Consider the following 17,770-nt stretch of genomic DNA (forward strand, 5'->3'; position numbering starts at 1 on the left):
CAGGGGGTGAGGGCTGGCAGAAGAAGGGGTCAGGGGAGAGTGAAAGACCGTCAGAGCCTGGCTGTGGATGCCACTCTCCTTCCAAGGGAGATACAAGCCACTCAGATGCTACTAGTAGAGAACCAGTTAAAGCACATGAGTTATCACAGGGAGAAAGATAACGTGAGGTAGAGAGGCTGTAGCCAGAGGGCTGTCAGGAGCCCAGCAAGAGCGCCAGTGAGAGGAGCCCAGATTGAACTCAGGAGGCAGAGACCTGGAGGGAGGAAGCCCTTCAGAGCAGTCCTGGAGGAGGAGAAGGAGGAGGCAGGACATCAGGAACATGGAGAGCAGCTCCTCCAGATGCTGAGGACCCTCGTTGTTTGGGGATGACGGGAAGCTCAGAGAAGTCAGTCCCTGAAGGAGGAAAGTCTTGAGCTCTAATCTCTGTCCAGTGTTTCCCCAGATGCTACTCTCCATCAGCTCCCCAACTAAGGCTGCATTTTAAAACTAACATGAATTACATTACTGTAACCCAGTTATGATCATCACAAAAGCTAAGAAAGTGTTTAAAAGCTTGATCATTAGAAATTGAAATAAACAAGTGACCAAACTGACCTAAAATAATGGGCAAATGACTTTACCATTATTCACAATAACCAAGTTGTCCATTGACAGATGAATGCAGAAAGATAAGGTGTATACACACATATTCCCTGATAGCTCAGTTGGTAAATAATCCACCTGCAATGCAGGACACCCCAGCTCAATCCCTGTGTTGGGAAGATCCACAGGAGAAGGGAAAAGCTACCCACTCTAGTATTCTTGGGCTTCCCTTGTGGATCAGTTGGTAAAGAATCCACCTGCAATGTAGGAGATCTGGGTTCAATTCGTGCCTTGGGAAGATCCCCTGTAGAAGGAAACTGCTACCCATTCCAGTATTCTGGCTTGGAGCATTCGATGGACTGTATAGTCTGTGGGGTCTTAAAGAGTTGGATACGTCTGAGTGACTTTCACTTCATTTCACTTCATACACACATATACTGAAATATTATTCAGTTTTCAAAAAGAAGTCAACCCTGCTCTTTGCAGGGACATGTATGAACCAGGAAGGACATTATGCTAAGTGAACAAAGCCAGAGGCAGAAAGAAATCCTGTATAATATATACGATAAATAAAATAGTCAAACTCATCGATGCAGTGTGTAGAATTGCAGTTGCCGGGGGCAAGAGAAGGAAAATGTGGAGCTGCTGTTTACCAGGTAAGACGTTTCAGTTCTGCAAGATACACACTTTCTGGAGATGTGCTGTATATACTTTGTCTATAACTAATGACACTTTGTTGTTGTGTAGTCACTCAGTCATGTCTAACTCTGTGACCCCGTGGACCTTAGCCCACCAGGATCCTCTGTTATGGGATTTCCCAGGCAAAAATACTGGGTTGGGTTGCCACTTCCTTCTCCAGGGTGTCTTCCCAATCCAGGGACTGAACTGAAGTCTCCTGCACTCGCAGGCAGATTCTTCACCACTGAGCACCAGGGAAGCCCCAATGACACTATGTTCTACACTTAGAAATTTGTTCAGAGTGTAGATCTCACTAGACTACTGTTGAATGTTCTCACTACAACTTAAATATAATATCCACAGAAGATCTGAAAGGACTTACTTCAATAGACATTTTTCTAAGGAGATATACAAATGGCCAACAAGCACAGAGAAGAATGCTCAATGCAAATAAAACTCACAATGAGATACCACTTCTTACCCATTAGGATAGCAATTATCAAAAGACAGAAATAAGATGTGTTGGTGAGAATGTAGGTGAAAACTGAATCTTGTGCAGAGTTCCTGACAATATAGTATAGTACAGCCACTGTGGAAAACACCATGGCCAGTCCTTAAAAAACTGGAACTAAAGTTACCACATGATCCAGGAATTCCACCTCTGGGTGTATATTCAAAAGAACTGAAAGCAGAAGTTTGAACAGATATTTGTGTAGCAAGGTTCATAGCTGCGTGATGCACAATAGCCCACAGGTGGAAGGAACCCAGGTGTCCAGTAACAGATGACTGCATAAACAGACTGCATAACCTGGAATATTGCTCAGACTGAAAACATAAAGGGAACTTTGGCACAGGCTACAGCATGGATGAACTTTGAGAACATCATGCTAAATGAAATAAGCCAGACACAAAGGGTAAACATTTATGTCCACTTATATAAAATACCCAGGGAGTGAAATCCTCTCAGTCATGTCCAACTCTTTGAGACCCCATGGCCTGAATTCTCCAGGCCAGAATACTGGAGTGGGTAGCCTTTCCCTTCTCCAGGGGAGCTTCCTAACCCAGGGTCGAACCCACATCAGCCACATTGCAGGGGCATTCTTTACTAGCTGAGCCACAAGGGAAGCCCATGTGGTACCTAGAGTACTTAATGATTCAAAGTAGAGAAATTCATAGACACAGAAAGTGGAATAGTGGTGGGCAGAGGCTGGGAATAGGGAAATGGGGACTGGGTCAGTGGGTGCAGAGTTTGAGTTTTGCATTAAGAGTTCTGGAGCTGGGTTACACATTAATGTGAATGTACAGGTCACAGCTGAACCGGCCACTTAAAGTGGCTAAGAGGCTAAATTTTAGGTTATGTGTATTTTATCTCAATTTTAATATATAAATAATTATTTACTCATCTTTCAGTTATTCAAAAGCCCGACATTTTGCATGATGCACTCAGCAAAAAAAAAAAAAAAAAAAAGTATATTTACAAATAAATAATTATTTACTTATCTTTAAGTTATGCAAAAGCCCTGCATTTTGCATGATGTACTCTGCATATAAGTTAAATAAGCAGGGTGACAATATACAGCCTTGATGTACTCCTTTCCCGATTTGGAGCCAGACTGTTGTTCCATGTCCAGTTCTAACGGTTGCTTCCTGACCTGTATACAGATTTCTCAGGAGGCAGTAAGGTGGTCTGATATTCCCATCTCTTGAAGAATTTTCCAGTTTGTTGTGATCCACACAGTCAAAGGCTTCAGCATAGTCAATAAAGCAGAAACAGCTGTTTTTCTGGAGCTCTCTTGCTTTTTCGATAATCCAACAGGTGTCGGCAATCTGATCTCTGGTTCCTCTGCCTTTTCTAAATCTAGCTTGAATATCTGGAAATTCATGGTTCATGTACTATTGAAACCTGGCTTGGAGAATTTTGAGCATTACTTTGCTAGTTAGTGAAATGAATCCAATTGTGCGGTACTTTGAGCATTCTTTGGCATTGCCTTTTTTGGGATTGGAATGAAAGCGGACCTTTCCCAGTCCTGTGGTCACTGCTGAATTTTCCAAATTTGCTGGCATGTTGAGTGCAGCACTTTCACAGCATCATCTTTTAGGATTTGAAACAGCTCAACTGGAATTTCATCACCTCCACTAGCTTTGTTCATAGTGATGCTTCCTAAGGTCCACTTGACTTCACAGTTCAGAATATCTGGGTCTAGGTGAGTGATCACACCATCGTGATTATCTGGGTCATGAAGATCTTTTTTCTACAATTCTTCTTTGTACTCTTGCCACATCTTCTTAATATCTTAATATCTTCTGCTTCTCCATACCATTTCTGTCCTTTATTGAGCCCATCTTTGCATGAAATGTTCCCTTGGTATCTCTAATTTTCTTGAAGAGATCTCTAGTCTTTCCCATTCTATTGCACCAAGGGCAGCTCATATTTAAATATTTCTAAACACATTCATCATATCTTTTAAAATCTTTTGGATAGCTTTAATCTTGGACATTTTCCAGCTTTACTCTTGGGAATTAGTGTGACTTTTCCTTTCAGAGAGCATTGTTTGATATGCTTGGTCTTTTCCCACAGATCTTTTCCCCAGGGTTAATTAGTAGAATCAGATAGTGAGTCACATTTTTCATCAGATGAAATGTGGATAAGAAAGAAATTTGTTTTACAATTAATATTTGTACACAGAGTATAGAGTCGTAGTCACCAAGCTTCTCACTTCTTTGCAACTCAACATGCAATAGACTCTTGTTGTAGCCACCCAGCTCCCAGGGACAGCCATGCCCATGAGTTCTGGCCAAGCTAAATGTAGTAGAAGTTCCATTGGCTCTAAACAGGCCTGGCCTCTGAAAATGTCCCACAAGGCATCCTTTTCCCTTTCTAGCTGAGCGGAATAGACCCAGTGCCAGGGCCAGATTTGAAACCACCGGTTGTTGATGACAAACCTATAACTCAAAGGTACCATGGCCCCTGAATCCTTTTGTTGAAAGGAAATCAACAAGCAGAGTCACTTGACATTTGAAAGCCTATGTTCAAGTAAAGGTAAGATTGTATGATGTTCATGCATCTGATATTTTCTTGTTTATATGCTACAGTGAGTAACTTTAACTTACAGAATTATGGAATAAAAAATAAACTAAAAATTCTTTCAAATTCTGAAATATAAATTTTTTTTTAATATTTGAAAAGATAAAAAATGCATTTGTTTATTTAAGAAACATTCAGCATGCTCTCTCAAGCATTGTTTTAGAATTTCAAGATATACATTTGTGCCCGCATGCTAAGTCACTTCAGTCATGTCCGATTATGTGTGACCCTATGGACTGTAGCCCACCAGGTTCCTCTGTCCATGGGATTCTCCAGGCAGGACTACTGGAATGGGTTACTGTGCCCTCCTCCAGGGGATCTTCCTGACCTAGGAATCAAAGCTGTATATCTTACAACTCCTGCATTGGCAGGTGGGTTCTTTTACCACTAGAGTCACCAAGATGTACATACACCAAGATGTATATACATTAAATATAATCCCATAATTTTGCTTTCAGACATTTTATAGTCAGTATAAGAATACAAAAGTGTCCACCACTCCTGCTTTGGATAATTGAAGTTGACATGTGGTGGATACGGGTGGAGAGCCAGGAGGTGTGGATCATCTTTTTTTCTGGGAACACTCTTAGTTCTGGCTTTTGACAACAGCTTCAATATAGAGAATTTTCTCAATCCACCTGGAGCCAAGGAACTTCTCAGCCCAATCTGTGAAGCCTTAATCCATAATCTGTAGCAAGCAACCCAGAAAGCCCAGTCATAACCCCTGCAGTATTAAACCTCAATTCTTCTTCTTCTTGAAGTTGCTCAGTCGTGTCCGACTCTTTGCGACATCATGGACTGTAGCCTACCAGTCTCCTCCATCCATGGGATTCTCCAGGCAAGAATACTGGAGTGAGTTGCCATTTCCTTCTCCAGGGGATCTTCCCGACCCAGGGATAGTCAGACTTTAATCACTGACTGACAGCTTCCTTATTTTAATCATCCTTCCTATTTAGAAGCAAAAGGGGGAAACCAAATATGTCCTTCAAACACATAGAGGAGGCCCATCTTCTATCCAGTCCTCCCCCAGCTCTCCTGCATCACAATCTCTGATCACAATGTGCTTCCTTTTTCTACCAGAAAACTTTCCCATGCCTATGCCTGACTCTGGGAGATAGCAAAGGAGAGAAAGGCCTGGTGTCCTGCAGTCCATGGGATCACAAAGAGTTGGTCCCAACTAAGTGACTGAACAACAACAACCACAATGCCCAAGTCTCTGCCGAACAAAAAGGGTGGTAACTGAGTCCTTCACATTATGGAGCAAGAGTGCAATAAACACTGCTTGTTCTCTTTAGGGCGATTTGTGTTTGCCTACAGATGTTAGAAGAGTGAGAACCAAATAAAAGTCAGGACAATATGTGCTGCTTCTGTTAAATCTTAAAAAACAACAACAACAACAATCCTTTATCTATCACAATATTTAAGTTGAAATCTAATTCACGTAAAATTTATTCTGTAAAATGTACAACTGAATGATCTATCATCTGTTTACAAAGTTGTGCAACTATCACCACTACCTAAATCAGAGCATTTCATCTCCTCACAAAGAAAGCCACTATCTATTCAACAGTCACTTCCCCTCCCACCTTCCCCCAACTTCTGACAATTTGTGTGCTTTTTGTCCCTAATGATTTGCCTGTTCTGCATATTTAAAGTGCATGGATTTGTACAACAGTGGCCATGTATGCTGGTTCCTTACACGTGGTGCTATGTCTTTGAGATCCGTCTATGGCTTAGCACATGATTCATTCCTCTGTTTGACTTGAGAATTTTCCTTTCTAGGCCATTATAATACACACACACACACAACCAAGTTCTTTTCTTTTTAATTGTGAAAAACTCACAGGATATAAAATTTCCATTATGGCAATGTTACGTGCTCAGTCCACGTCACTAAGAACTGTCTTTGTGCAGGGACCCTCTTTGCTGCACTGGCCCTGAGCCACCAGCTAGCACAGCACACCAGCCCAGCCACGACACCCCGTCTCGGGACCCTCCGTACCACCCACCTGACCAGGACTCCACACAGGCCTCCCCACGGCGGCCTAAAGAGAGAACTCCATGGGGGGGTGGGCAGTGGTGGTGAGGGGGGAGAGACAGGACAGGAGAGGCGGGTGGAAGAGCCTCCCATGCTGAGCTCGAAGTCTCAGTCGCATGCTCACCAGACCAGCCCTGCTTAACTATTGGGATCAGAAATGGTCAGACGGGTGGGGGAAGTGTGACCGTGGACAGCAGCAGCTTCAGCCAGACACCCGACAGTCTACACTGCAAACCTGCCAGGCCCAGCTTCTGTCCCCGGGCCAGTTGCAGAGCCCCAGAGCCCCAGCCTCATGTGGGGGGCTATGCCAGCCACACCCTCCAGAGCTCCACATCCCCAGCTCTCAGGAGAGTCCCCTGAGCTCCCAGGAGGTCGTGTCCACTCAGGATGTATGACAAGCGGCGTTAGGCTGGGACCAGTTGGACATGGCCACAGTGAGACCAAGTTTCTCTGTATCTCTTCTGCTCCTGAAGTGCCCACTCTCTCTTATTCACTCATGCCTTGCTTTGTCCAGGCGTCCCCCCAAACACAGCCAGGCTGCAGGAGGGGTTTCAGGGCAGAGCAAGAGCTGCAGTGTCTCATGGTGAGCAGGGCTGGCCACAACTCACTCTCGACTCTGGGAGAGCATCACTGTGGGTCAGAAACTGACCCTCTGAAGGCACAGGTGACTGCTCCTGGATCACACAGGGGCCTTAGAACTTAGGTTTGTCTTGTGACCTCTACAGCTGTCTCTATAGGATGGACTATGTAGCGAGGAGACAAACTGACCCCTTGTAATCACAGTCAGATTGGTTAAGGACAAAGGGGGTGGGGTGGGGCTGTGGGAATGGGGATGGGACCTGCCTGCTTCCATTGGTTTCCCACCCTCCACTCCCCTGACCTTCTCCTCCTCAATATCCTACCCCGTATTGGGCTTTCTCGGGCCAGACACAACAGAAGTGATCATTCAGTTACTCAATATTCAGTGGAATAGTCATGAAGTGACATCAAGTGTAAAAAGAAATAAAATTGAAAATAAAATCCATCCAGAGAGGTAACATTTTAGATGAGGTTAGTGTCAGAGAAGATCCTTGGGCTCTGGGTAAAGGCCTCCCTGAAACTCTGGCCCTGGAAAGAGGGAGAAGATGACACCTTTGATGAATGTGACCTAAGCCTGGTTTGTGTTTAACCAGCTCATTGATTTGATCATTCATCATCATCACATTTTCTGAGCCCCATACTGCATTGTCAAGGTCCTCACTGGGCTCACAAGCTGGAGAGCTCATTAAATTGTGGTTAAAGACTTGAGGGGCCCTGGGTGAGGCAGAAAATGGTGTAGGCAGAGCAGGGGATGGAGAAAGGCATAGTGGACCAGGTAAGGTCTGAGCTGGGTCTCCAAGTGTGAGTGATCAGTTAGCTAGGGCCTGGCTCTGAGCAGGACTCAAATACACGATGAATGACTAAATGAATGAAAGTGGAAATCTTCCCGAGAGAGCAAGAGTGCCAGCTCTTCTGTAACTGAGTCCAAGCTTGTACTGCTCACCTCATGACAGGCCAATTAATTGAGAGAGGAGTTGTTGGGGCAAGGAACAGCAGCTTTATTCCAAAACCTGAGACTCTTGCCCCAAGGACCCATCTTACCTGAATTAGAATTCAGGCTTCTTTCATATTTATACTAAAAGGTGTGGGGGTGGGGAGAGGGAGGAAAGTCAAATATTTCTTCGTTCCAATCATCCTCCAGAGGGGATGTGTTCATTTCTGCCTCCCTGCTGTGACTCACAGAAGAGTCTGCTCAGGAGGTTTCCTGTGAGCTGAACAAAGTTATTTTAGCTTGGTGCTCATTACCTGGGATGCAGGGTTCCCAGAGATGGAACTTTATGTATAAGCTTATAGGCAACATTCCTTTAGCTGTTACCTCGTAATAGGTAGACTATGAAGGGTCCTTGTCTATGACACATTCAGGCCAAAGCTCGGAACTGAAGGGCACAACAGGGCGGTGGGGAGAGGCCCCGAGGGGCGCCCACTCCACCCCTCACAGTCTTGCTGACGAAGCAGCCTGTGTCTTGACTCCCCGGGGGCACCTGTCTGTGCTCTTCTCTCGGACAGGGCTGTCAGAAGCAACAGTCAGCTGGGCTCCTCCCTGATCAGGCCCGAGGACACCAGCTGCCTCACCTGAAAGGGGTCAGGCTCTCAGTCATGTTTGAAGCTTTGTGACCCCATGGACTATAGCCCGCCAGGCTCCTCTGTCCATGGGATTCTCCAGGCAAGGATACTGGAGTGGGTTGTCATTTCCTTCTCCAGGGGATCTTCTCGACTCAGAGATCAAACCCAGGTCTCCTACATTACAGGCATATTCTTTACCATGAGCTACCACAGACATGCATAAAAAACTGCCACCTCCCAAAAACTGGGGTCAGAAGCCTGGGTGTGTGGTTCAGGCTCTATGAGGCATTTCACATCTTCCTAGTATCTGCTCTCATCTCCCTAAGAAACTCTTATGTCTTAGGACATCTCTAACCAGTCCTCTGCTTTTGGTGGGATCTAGTGCTCAGAGGTTAATATTTTCAGCCCAGAGAGACACAGCCTGTGCTTTAAACATGAGATACCCTCCCATCTAGCCCCAATCCATCCAAATCTCTCCCGTTCCCCAGATCCCATGGCCAGCAGACAGTCCCTGAGTCTGTTCAGCAGACAAGCTCCCACAGTGTCTGGCGCTGAGGCTCCTCCCGCCCCCGTGTCCCATCAGCCCTGCACGATGAGCCACAGTCCTGGGAATGGAGGGGCCCCTCTGCGCTTCTTCTGGGGCTGCTGTTGGACCTTCTTCTTCCTTCAACCAGAGCAGGGAGCTGGGCTCGTCCATGCCTGGGAGTGGGGGGGTAGGAGGGGATGAGCAGTCAGTCCCTCTGTCTCCTGTGGCTCTCGTGGGATGAGGCGCTGGGGGCGGAGGGTGGACGGGGCTTGGCCTGCTCAGCAGTCAGGACTCAGGGCGCATTCGGGGGAGGCTGAACCTACTGGGGAATGTTGATGGTGACAAGCTCTTTCCATCTGTGTAGGAGCTGATCCAGCTCACCAAGCTCTCTCAAAACTAGCACCTGTATATAAACACTCTGGCAACAGGGGGTGGGCTAAGTATTTTCCAGGAAACTCCTCTCTAACCTCTGGGAAACATTCTGACAGGGTCTCTGATGATGCAACCGATGTCCGCTTTGGTTAAGAATCAACAAGGACTCACTGTTTGGCACATGGATCTCCACGCTATGTAGCGGCCTAGATGGGAGGGGAGTTTGAGGGAGAAAGGACACATGGATGTGTATGGCTGAATTGCTCCCTTTGGTGTTCACTTGAAACTATCACAGCACTGTTTGCTAATGGGCTATACCTCAAATACAAGGCAAAAGTTAAAAAGACAACAACACGTGACCAAACACTCACGAAGACACTGGATGATTTGGACATTGGCTTCAAAAGTACATTTTGGTAACACAGAAAACTACAGTGTTTCAAAATCCTAGTTTATGATTTAGAATCTATGATATTTAGGTGACTGATCAATTGTTTAATACAGGCACCAATAAAAATACAAGCTGAAGACTAACCAGTTTTAATATCATTTTCTGTTTTCATAAATTTTGCACTATAGACTGAAGCCACGGCATGTGATGTCTGTTTATCTGTCTCCCTCCCTCCATCTCCCTCTTGCTGTAGTTTTAAATTTATGTGACCAGTGAGTTTGCTCCAGCTCTCCTGCAACACACACCTTCATTCTGTAGGAGAAGTGATAACACTCGCTTACACTCGTGTAAGTGAGGAGGTGACGCGCGGTGACAGAAGGAAGGAGACTGGCAGGAGGCCCGGCCTGGCCTCAGCCTGGGGGCTTTGCCTGGACACTTACTCCCCGGTTCACTGCTGACCCGTAACAGGGGCCTGGAAAAGCCTGTGAGGAGCCCTGGCTAAGAACCTTCATGCTCGTCTTGCCATTTACATCGTGAGCATGGAGTTCTCAAAGATCTTCAGATTTCTGATTTTTTCTGATTTCTTTAGTCTTCGTTAGTCTTCTCGCCAGGGGTGTCGTTAACTAAATCAGCCTATATGTTATTAATATTAACATGTATTATTGGTTTATAGATATTATTATAATAAAATAATAATAGTACATCACATTTAACATTTACTTGCATTATATATACATATGTTTATATAACATTATGTTAAAATAAATTAAATTATTATAAATAAATTAGCATAACAATGTGGGTATATATTACTCCTCAGAGGCAGGCCTTTGCCTTTTGTATCATCAGCTCTTCCTACTGACCATATTTTGTTTGCCAGAAAACAATGAAGACTGAGGCCAGAGTGAAAGTGAGGGGAAGGCAGGCAGAGAAGACCCAACCTGAAATTACAGGGGAGACACAATGAGTCACTCAAGTGAGAGAAGTGTGCTCCCGAGACCAACCTGAACTGCAGTCTTAGTGAGGGGAGCGGATGTGACCCCTCACCCGGCCCACCGGCCCCTTCTGGGGAGGCTGAGCAGGAGGAAGCCTCCTCCAGGTGTCTCCTCCGGCTCCTCCCGGGGACCCTCTCATCCTCCCCAGTCTCTGCTGCAACCTTTGTCCTTTGTTGCCAGCAGGCCCGTTCAGTGCCCTCCACTGTTCTCCTACTGGCTTTCTTTACTTCCCTTCCTATTCTCTGGGCTGCTACCGGCCAGGCTGGAGACGCAGGCATCACAAGACCTCCCTCCAGCCAGTAAGCTGTCCTTGCCCCGCCCTCCTCCTTGAGAGCTGGGTTAATGGGGTGCTTGGGGTTTATTACTGAGGCTTTCCTTGCTCTCAGATTCCTCCCTTCCAGATGCTGAGATGTGCAGGGCAACTAAAGACATTTCTGCATTTCCCTGAATGTGGATGCTAGATGAACCTAGTTTCCTTAGAGCAGAATCATATGTTCTAAACGAAGATTTTTATATTCCCCCAAACAGGAAATGGTGACACCTCAAAGTCATACTGTTACATGACAAAAGCAAGTTGTAAAACAACACACATTATTTGTCTAACTGAACTAAAAAATGATACTATATTATCTCTGTAAATATACATATATATATATATATATATATATATATATTTGAAAGTGTTTTTTAAAAAGCTGGAGGAATATATACAAATGAACCATAGGTACCTTGATAGGGATGAAAGGGAAATTTTACTTTTACTCTGAATTATCCAGTTTTTGTGTGTACTTTTAATTCAGGATGAACTTGAACAAGAGTGTATACTGTTTGTATTAAATAAACACTTTACATATGATTGTACAGAACTAGCTTATCATAAAAACTGAACCAATGCATTTCAGAGTCAAACAAATGATAAGCTGTGTAGAAGAGACTGAATATTTGCTGAAGGGTTAAAGATAGAATGAGCACACGAGCAGCCCAATCAATGAAATGCGGGCTGCACACTGCTGTCTCCTCCAGTCACTAGAACATCTCTTGAACACTTGCTGGGTTTAAGTCAGCCTGGAAATCAGTTACCTGTCCAAGGCAAGTCAGAATTTATGCCAGGCCCATAGGAAAGACATGTCTTAACTAATTTGGCTGCCAATATCTCTGAGGGGAAGAATATGTACACTTTATTCTCAAAAGTTATTTTGGCCTGTCCTACAATGGATTATTTCATTAAAAACAAAACACTCAAACTAACATTGAAAACCACCGTTGAGGTGTACCTTAAAGCTTTTGCCACTTTAGAGCTTTCTCTTTTTCTGTCATCTCTTAAACACATGCAAAATAAATACAGTGGAGTCCCCAGCAGGAGCTGCTACTCAACGAGCTCTGGGCCTCAGTCCTTACTAGGAGTTAAAGTGGCAAAGAGCATTTTTGCTCCAGAATTCTAAAGGCATTTTGGTGTTGGATAATCTGGACCTGTGGAAAGCATATGATAGCCTGATGCTGTTTCTTACAACTGCCGCAGTTCAAAGATTTTCAATATCTTACTTTCTGTAAGCAAATATTGAGAATGCTCAGGAGAGAGCATAAATATAATGACATAACTCGTTATAAATAGCATATAAGTAGAAAGTGTAGTTAGATGTGAGTCTAACTTACCTTAAATTCCTAGTTCCTGTGACTCTCAGTACATAAGGCTCAGACTACATTCTTTGGGCATTTCTACGGAGTGGACAGTAGGTGGCACTTTCAGCCTGTTTAAAAAACAGTTCACCGGCTTTGGCTCCTTTGCTTGCTTTTTAACTGTTTTACCACCATTGCACAGAAAAGAAAGTCATTTTGTACATAAGTGTATGAAGTCCAGATCAATGTCTTGGGAGCAATTTCAGAACACAAAGCCATTTAACTGAATCTGTAGGAAGCATTTACAAATAACCACAGAAAAGACTTTACCTTTTTGTAGATCCAAACTGCAAAAAGAAAGTGAAAGTCACTCAGTCATGTCCGACTCTTTGTGACCCCTTGGACTGTAATCCCGCCAGGCTCTTCTGCCCGTGGAATTCTCCAGGCAAGAATGCTGGAGTGAGTTTGCATTCCCTTCTCTAGGTGTCGGGAGCTGCCGGGGTGTGCCCAAACTATGACAAGGTCACGGGATGAGAGAGGAACCTGCAAGGCAGCTCTTTCTCACACGGGGCTGCCCGAGGGGCCCAATATGTCCCCTCAGGAGCCGCCAGGATGAGAAAGGAATCTGCAAGCAGCTCTTCCCCTCCAGGTTGTTCCGGGGGCCTGGTATGTCCCTTGCTTCCTTCTGTCTTACTGTTGTTGGGCTTTCTATTAATTTTTGGAAATATAATATATAGTAATAAGGCCTCCCTGGAAAAGTCCAAGCCTTTTTTGGAAATGCTCATGATTGCTCTGGCTCAGGACGTGACCATAAACATCAAGTCAGCAAAGAAAAGGTCAGAGGTATAGTCTGGCTGCTTGCCTAAAATATTATAATGTTCTAGAATAGAAAAGAGTAGAGGCATTTAGATTTAGAAGTAGATGCACTGCATCAGTTTACTTGCTCCTTGGTTGAGAGGGTTTTCATTATTGTTATTTCCTTGCTGCTATTTGTTCATTGTTTCCCTTTCTTTAAACAACATGATATTATGGGTATTTTTGTAGAGTTAGGAAATGGGGTAGATAGATTTCAATAGAAGATTTATATTAACCAGCTTCACTGCCATTATCTCACTATTAATAGAGGTGTTTTGCTGCTTTAGAGGTGTTTTTGCTGTTTAATAGTTAATCATTGTAAATTGAGATTTTGTGGTTTCAGGTAAAGAAAAATATCAGGTTTTTCTCATGGTACTATTCTCAGAAATGTCAAACATGTTACTGTGACCCTTCCCATGTATTGTTTTATTGTCCAAAGAATTTACACTGTACCTGAGATTTGTAGGACATTGTTTTTGTTAGAGTGAAAATGTTAGGCCATTGAGGCAAGAAGACTATGTACAGGACATTTAAAAATAAACCCTGTAATCAGAAACGTTCTAGATGAATGCATAGGGGAAAAACATGGGAAAGAAAAATATTGACAGATGCACGAAACTATATCAGTTTCGTGGTAATATGTGGTGTAATATGTGGTGACTTAAGGGGGAGGTAACCTTCATTCTTTACAAACTGAGGAATCCTAAAAATTAAAAAAAGCTACCTCTTCTACCCAAACTTCTGTGTGTGTCTGTCTTCTTCCTCGCCGATGCCACTCATCCCTTGGGTATTCCTGGTTCTGCCAGGGCTGGACCTCGGCATCTAGGGAATCTTCCCAACCCAAATTATCCAGGATAAAATGCTTTTGGTGTTTGTGTCACAAATGCTCTTTGCTATTTTAATTTCTGATAATGACAGAATCTCAGGTCGACCTAGGCCCTGTGCTAAACTACTTTGTGTCCTGTAACCGTGGTCAGATACATAGACTTTATAAAGTTTGGTTTTTCTTGCTTGGAAACAATTTGACCCAGTTGCTCTCAAGTGAAAAACAAACTACTAGACCATAAAATGTTCCAGTAGAGTACAATCAAATGCTGTTGATTCTAGGTACTTCATAGGATGTTTTTAAGCCTTGTCAGCCACCAGATTCTCTTGATTCTGGAAGCTGGGCTTACTAGGGCCTGGTAGCAATGGAAGTGTGATGAAATCACTGCAGCAGTGTTCTGCTCCAATGCACAGGATCTGGACAGACTAGGAACAATGATTAAATATTCTGAAGGGGTGAATCCAGGGCATTTAATCTTATCTGAACAAAAGCTTGTGCACTGACTCATTTTATGCATCACTTCAGGGCGGCCACAGGCTCCCTGGGCTCTCCAAATCCCTCAGCTTAAGAGCTCCTGGCCCGGGAGTGAAAGAAAACAAAGGCAGCCCTTCCATCTTCCCATTCCGACCTCTGGTCCCATCACAGCCTCACCCCTGAGAGGGACGGTGGAAGCTCAGCACGCTGTCCCAGCCGCACGGCTGCCAGACGAGTTACAGGCGCAGCCCTGCCCAACGGCCTGCTGCTTCCTGCCTGCTGCCTGGCGTCGTGAGAAGGCCCCAAGGAGATTTATGAAAAGCAAAGGGGAGTCTAACTCAGCAGAGCGGCCCGATGCTCGAGGGAGCTAAAGAGACAGGAAGCATGAGTCAAGTCAAGGAACGACCCACTTCCGGCTGTGCGGATAACGGACGTGGCTGGAGCGTCCTGCTCCCTGCGCGCACGTCTCTGCGTCTGCAGGCACTTCCGGTTTGCCTCACCGTGAGAGGCGACTGCTTGTCAGAAGGCAGATCTTTTCTGTCATCAATAAACTGTCTTTTCCTTGCTGTCAGCCCTGTAATCTGGCACTATATGCTCCTTATTCTATTGGCTGCTAACATTTCTGTAAAAGGAGATATAACTGTCAAGAGTTCAAGATTCCAGTGGTCTGTGAAGTCCCACCACCAAATTCACTCTCCAGAGTTGTGTTTGAATCAGGTAAAAATGCTCATTACAGACTTAGGATTGAACATACTAATGTGAGAACATGAATTAATTTAGAACTTTTAGAAAGTCTAATTTTAAAGGTATTTGTTTATCTTTAAAGCCCAATGAGAAAAGTTTACTCTTGCTTATCTTGTCTGAGGAATAAACATGGACAAATACTGGAAAAAAGCTACAAAGTTTGAGGCTTTGAAGAATGGAATTAAAAGAGAATGGGTCTCATGAAGAGTAACTCCTTTGGGATGGAGAAGCTGAGAGGAGAAACAAATTGATTCAAGAAAAGATCTTATTATTAGAGCTGAGGTCATCTGCCATTTAGTCAAATTTACTTTTCTGCATGCCAGATCACTTTATACAGACTTGTACAGACACACAATGCAACTACCATCTCCACTGATACACAGAGGGGTGCTCCGGCCATCGCTTCAGACCACCTTGTGGGGCACTCAAGATGCTCAGGACTCCATCCCATGTGTCCTGGGGAAGTGATTCCCATGAGGTCCAACCACTGAGCCTAGTTTTACTCTGTTTTCAAACAGCCCTTTAAATCCCCAAGGACAGTGCTCCACTCTCTCACCACATAAAATGTCCCCCCATGTGTCACTGCTCCTCATCAACATGGCTGCTGGTTTGATAATCAGTCTTAAGATATGGTCACCTGATTCTAATATTCTTTATTGTGCTGAAGTCAGTCAAGTGTTTTATATCTTACTAGCATATTAATACGTCAGATTCAGAGAAATAATTCAAGTATGAAGTCAAATGATTATCCTATCCATATGAAGTATATAAATATAGTCTCTGAGAGATGGTGAAGGACAGGGAAGCCTGGTGTGCTGCAGTCCATGGGGTCAGGAAGAGTTGGTCATGACTGAGTGACTGAGCAATGGTAAAATATTATCCCAATTCATAATGAATGTACAGTGCATAGGGGAAAGTGGGAGAAAAGTATTTTGAAAATTGGACTGAGCTTAGCTAATAAAATTAGCAGTGGTAAATGTTGTTTGAGAGAAGAACATAATGAATTATGAATTAGGAAATTTTCCTCTTATGTGAAAGGAAAAAATCAAAAGTCACAGAATATTCTCATGAGTAGACATATTTTTTTATTTATAAACTGTTTATTTTCTGTCAACCTACTTCCATTTTACGAGTTTGTGGGGTTTCCATGATGGCTCATGGTAAAGAATGCTGCAATGCAGGGGACATGACTTCAATCCCTGGTCCAGGAGAATCCCACATGCGTCAGAGGAACTAAGCCCTTGCACCACAATCATTGAGCCTGTGCTCTAGAGCCTGGGGTCCTCAGCTGCTGAGCCCACGCTCTGCCACTACCGCAGCCCATGACAGGAGAAGCCGCTGCGAGGAGAAGGCCGTGCCCCGCAACCAGAGAGTGCGCCCCGCTCACCGCAACCAGAGCAAAGCCCGTGCAGCAGCAAGGACCCAGCACAGCCCCACCCAAGGAAAGAGCCTGTGCAAGAACAGCCGAAGCCCACTCCGTGTTGTCCCTCCCCACCCCGTGGCCTGAGCAGTGGGCGCTGCAGGCCAGCCCTCGGGGGCACTGCGGAGTGGGCATCGAGCTCGCCTGCCCGCCTGTGGACTAGGCCACCACCTCAGATGGAGCAGCGTTGCACTCAGGTGCTGACGTCACCCATTCACCGTGACGTCCTCCTTGGTCAGAGCCTGCTCACTGCCACCTCCCTTTCATTTTAATCTCTTCAGAATGTGCAGACGTGGTGATCAGACATGACCTCCTGAGTGTTCACAGGAAATGGTGCTGCGCATGGGCAGAACTGCCCGGGTGAGCACCCGCCATCAGACCCACCGACTGAGCTCCCTTTGTGCCGGGAATGGGTCGTCTCCAGAATGCAGAGGAGAGTCTGTGTCACGCAGACCGATGGTGAGAAGTTCACAGGAGTCTTGGCTCTTGGACGCTGCCTGGGGCTGGTTAGTGAAGGCTCCAGGAGTGAAGCGGCCGACCACAGGAGCGGCGGCAGCAAACTGCCGCACAGCTCGCTGCCGAGGGTTCGTGGAGGACGCAACAGTGACAGAGCTGGGTTTTCAATGGCAAGAATGGCATGAGCTGCCGACAGAAGTTTCTCCCATGTTCTCTTCGGATTCCTAATGTAGACGCCCTCACTTTTCCTTCTGTAGATGTACTGCTCCACCGGGAAGTAAAGGCTGGTGCCACCTAAGGGCTCCTGCTGCAAGGAACGTGATGATGTCCCCCTGCATTTGCCGGACATCAAGGACCCAGAATAGTGTAAAAGATTCACTTCAAGGTATGACAAGAGTCCAGACAGTGCCATATGGACCACTGTCTGGGTAGTGTGGGAAAAGCCTGAGAAGATGTTTTAGAGAGGCCAGGTAATCTTTCTGATAAAACAAACTTGACTTTCATTCAGTTGGTAGAAATAACACTGTGAGCTTTACTCTTTAGAGCTTTAACATTTTTTATAATCTTTT

The sequence above is a fragment of the Cervus canadensis genome, chromosome 3 (assembly GCF_019320065.1).
Source record: "Cervus canadensis isolate Bull #8, Minnesota chromosome 3, ASM1932006v1, whole genome shotgun sequence".
Lineage (NCBI taxonomy): Eukaryota > Metazoa > Chordata > Mammalia > Artiodactyla > Cervidae > Cervus > Cervus canadensis.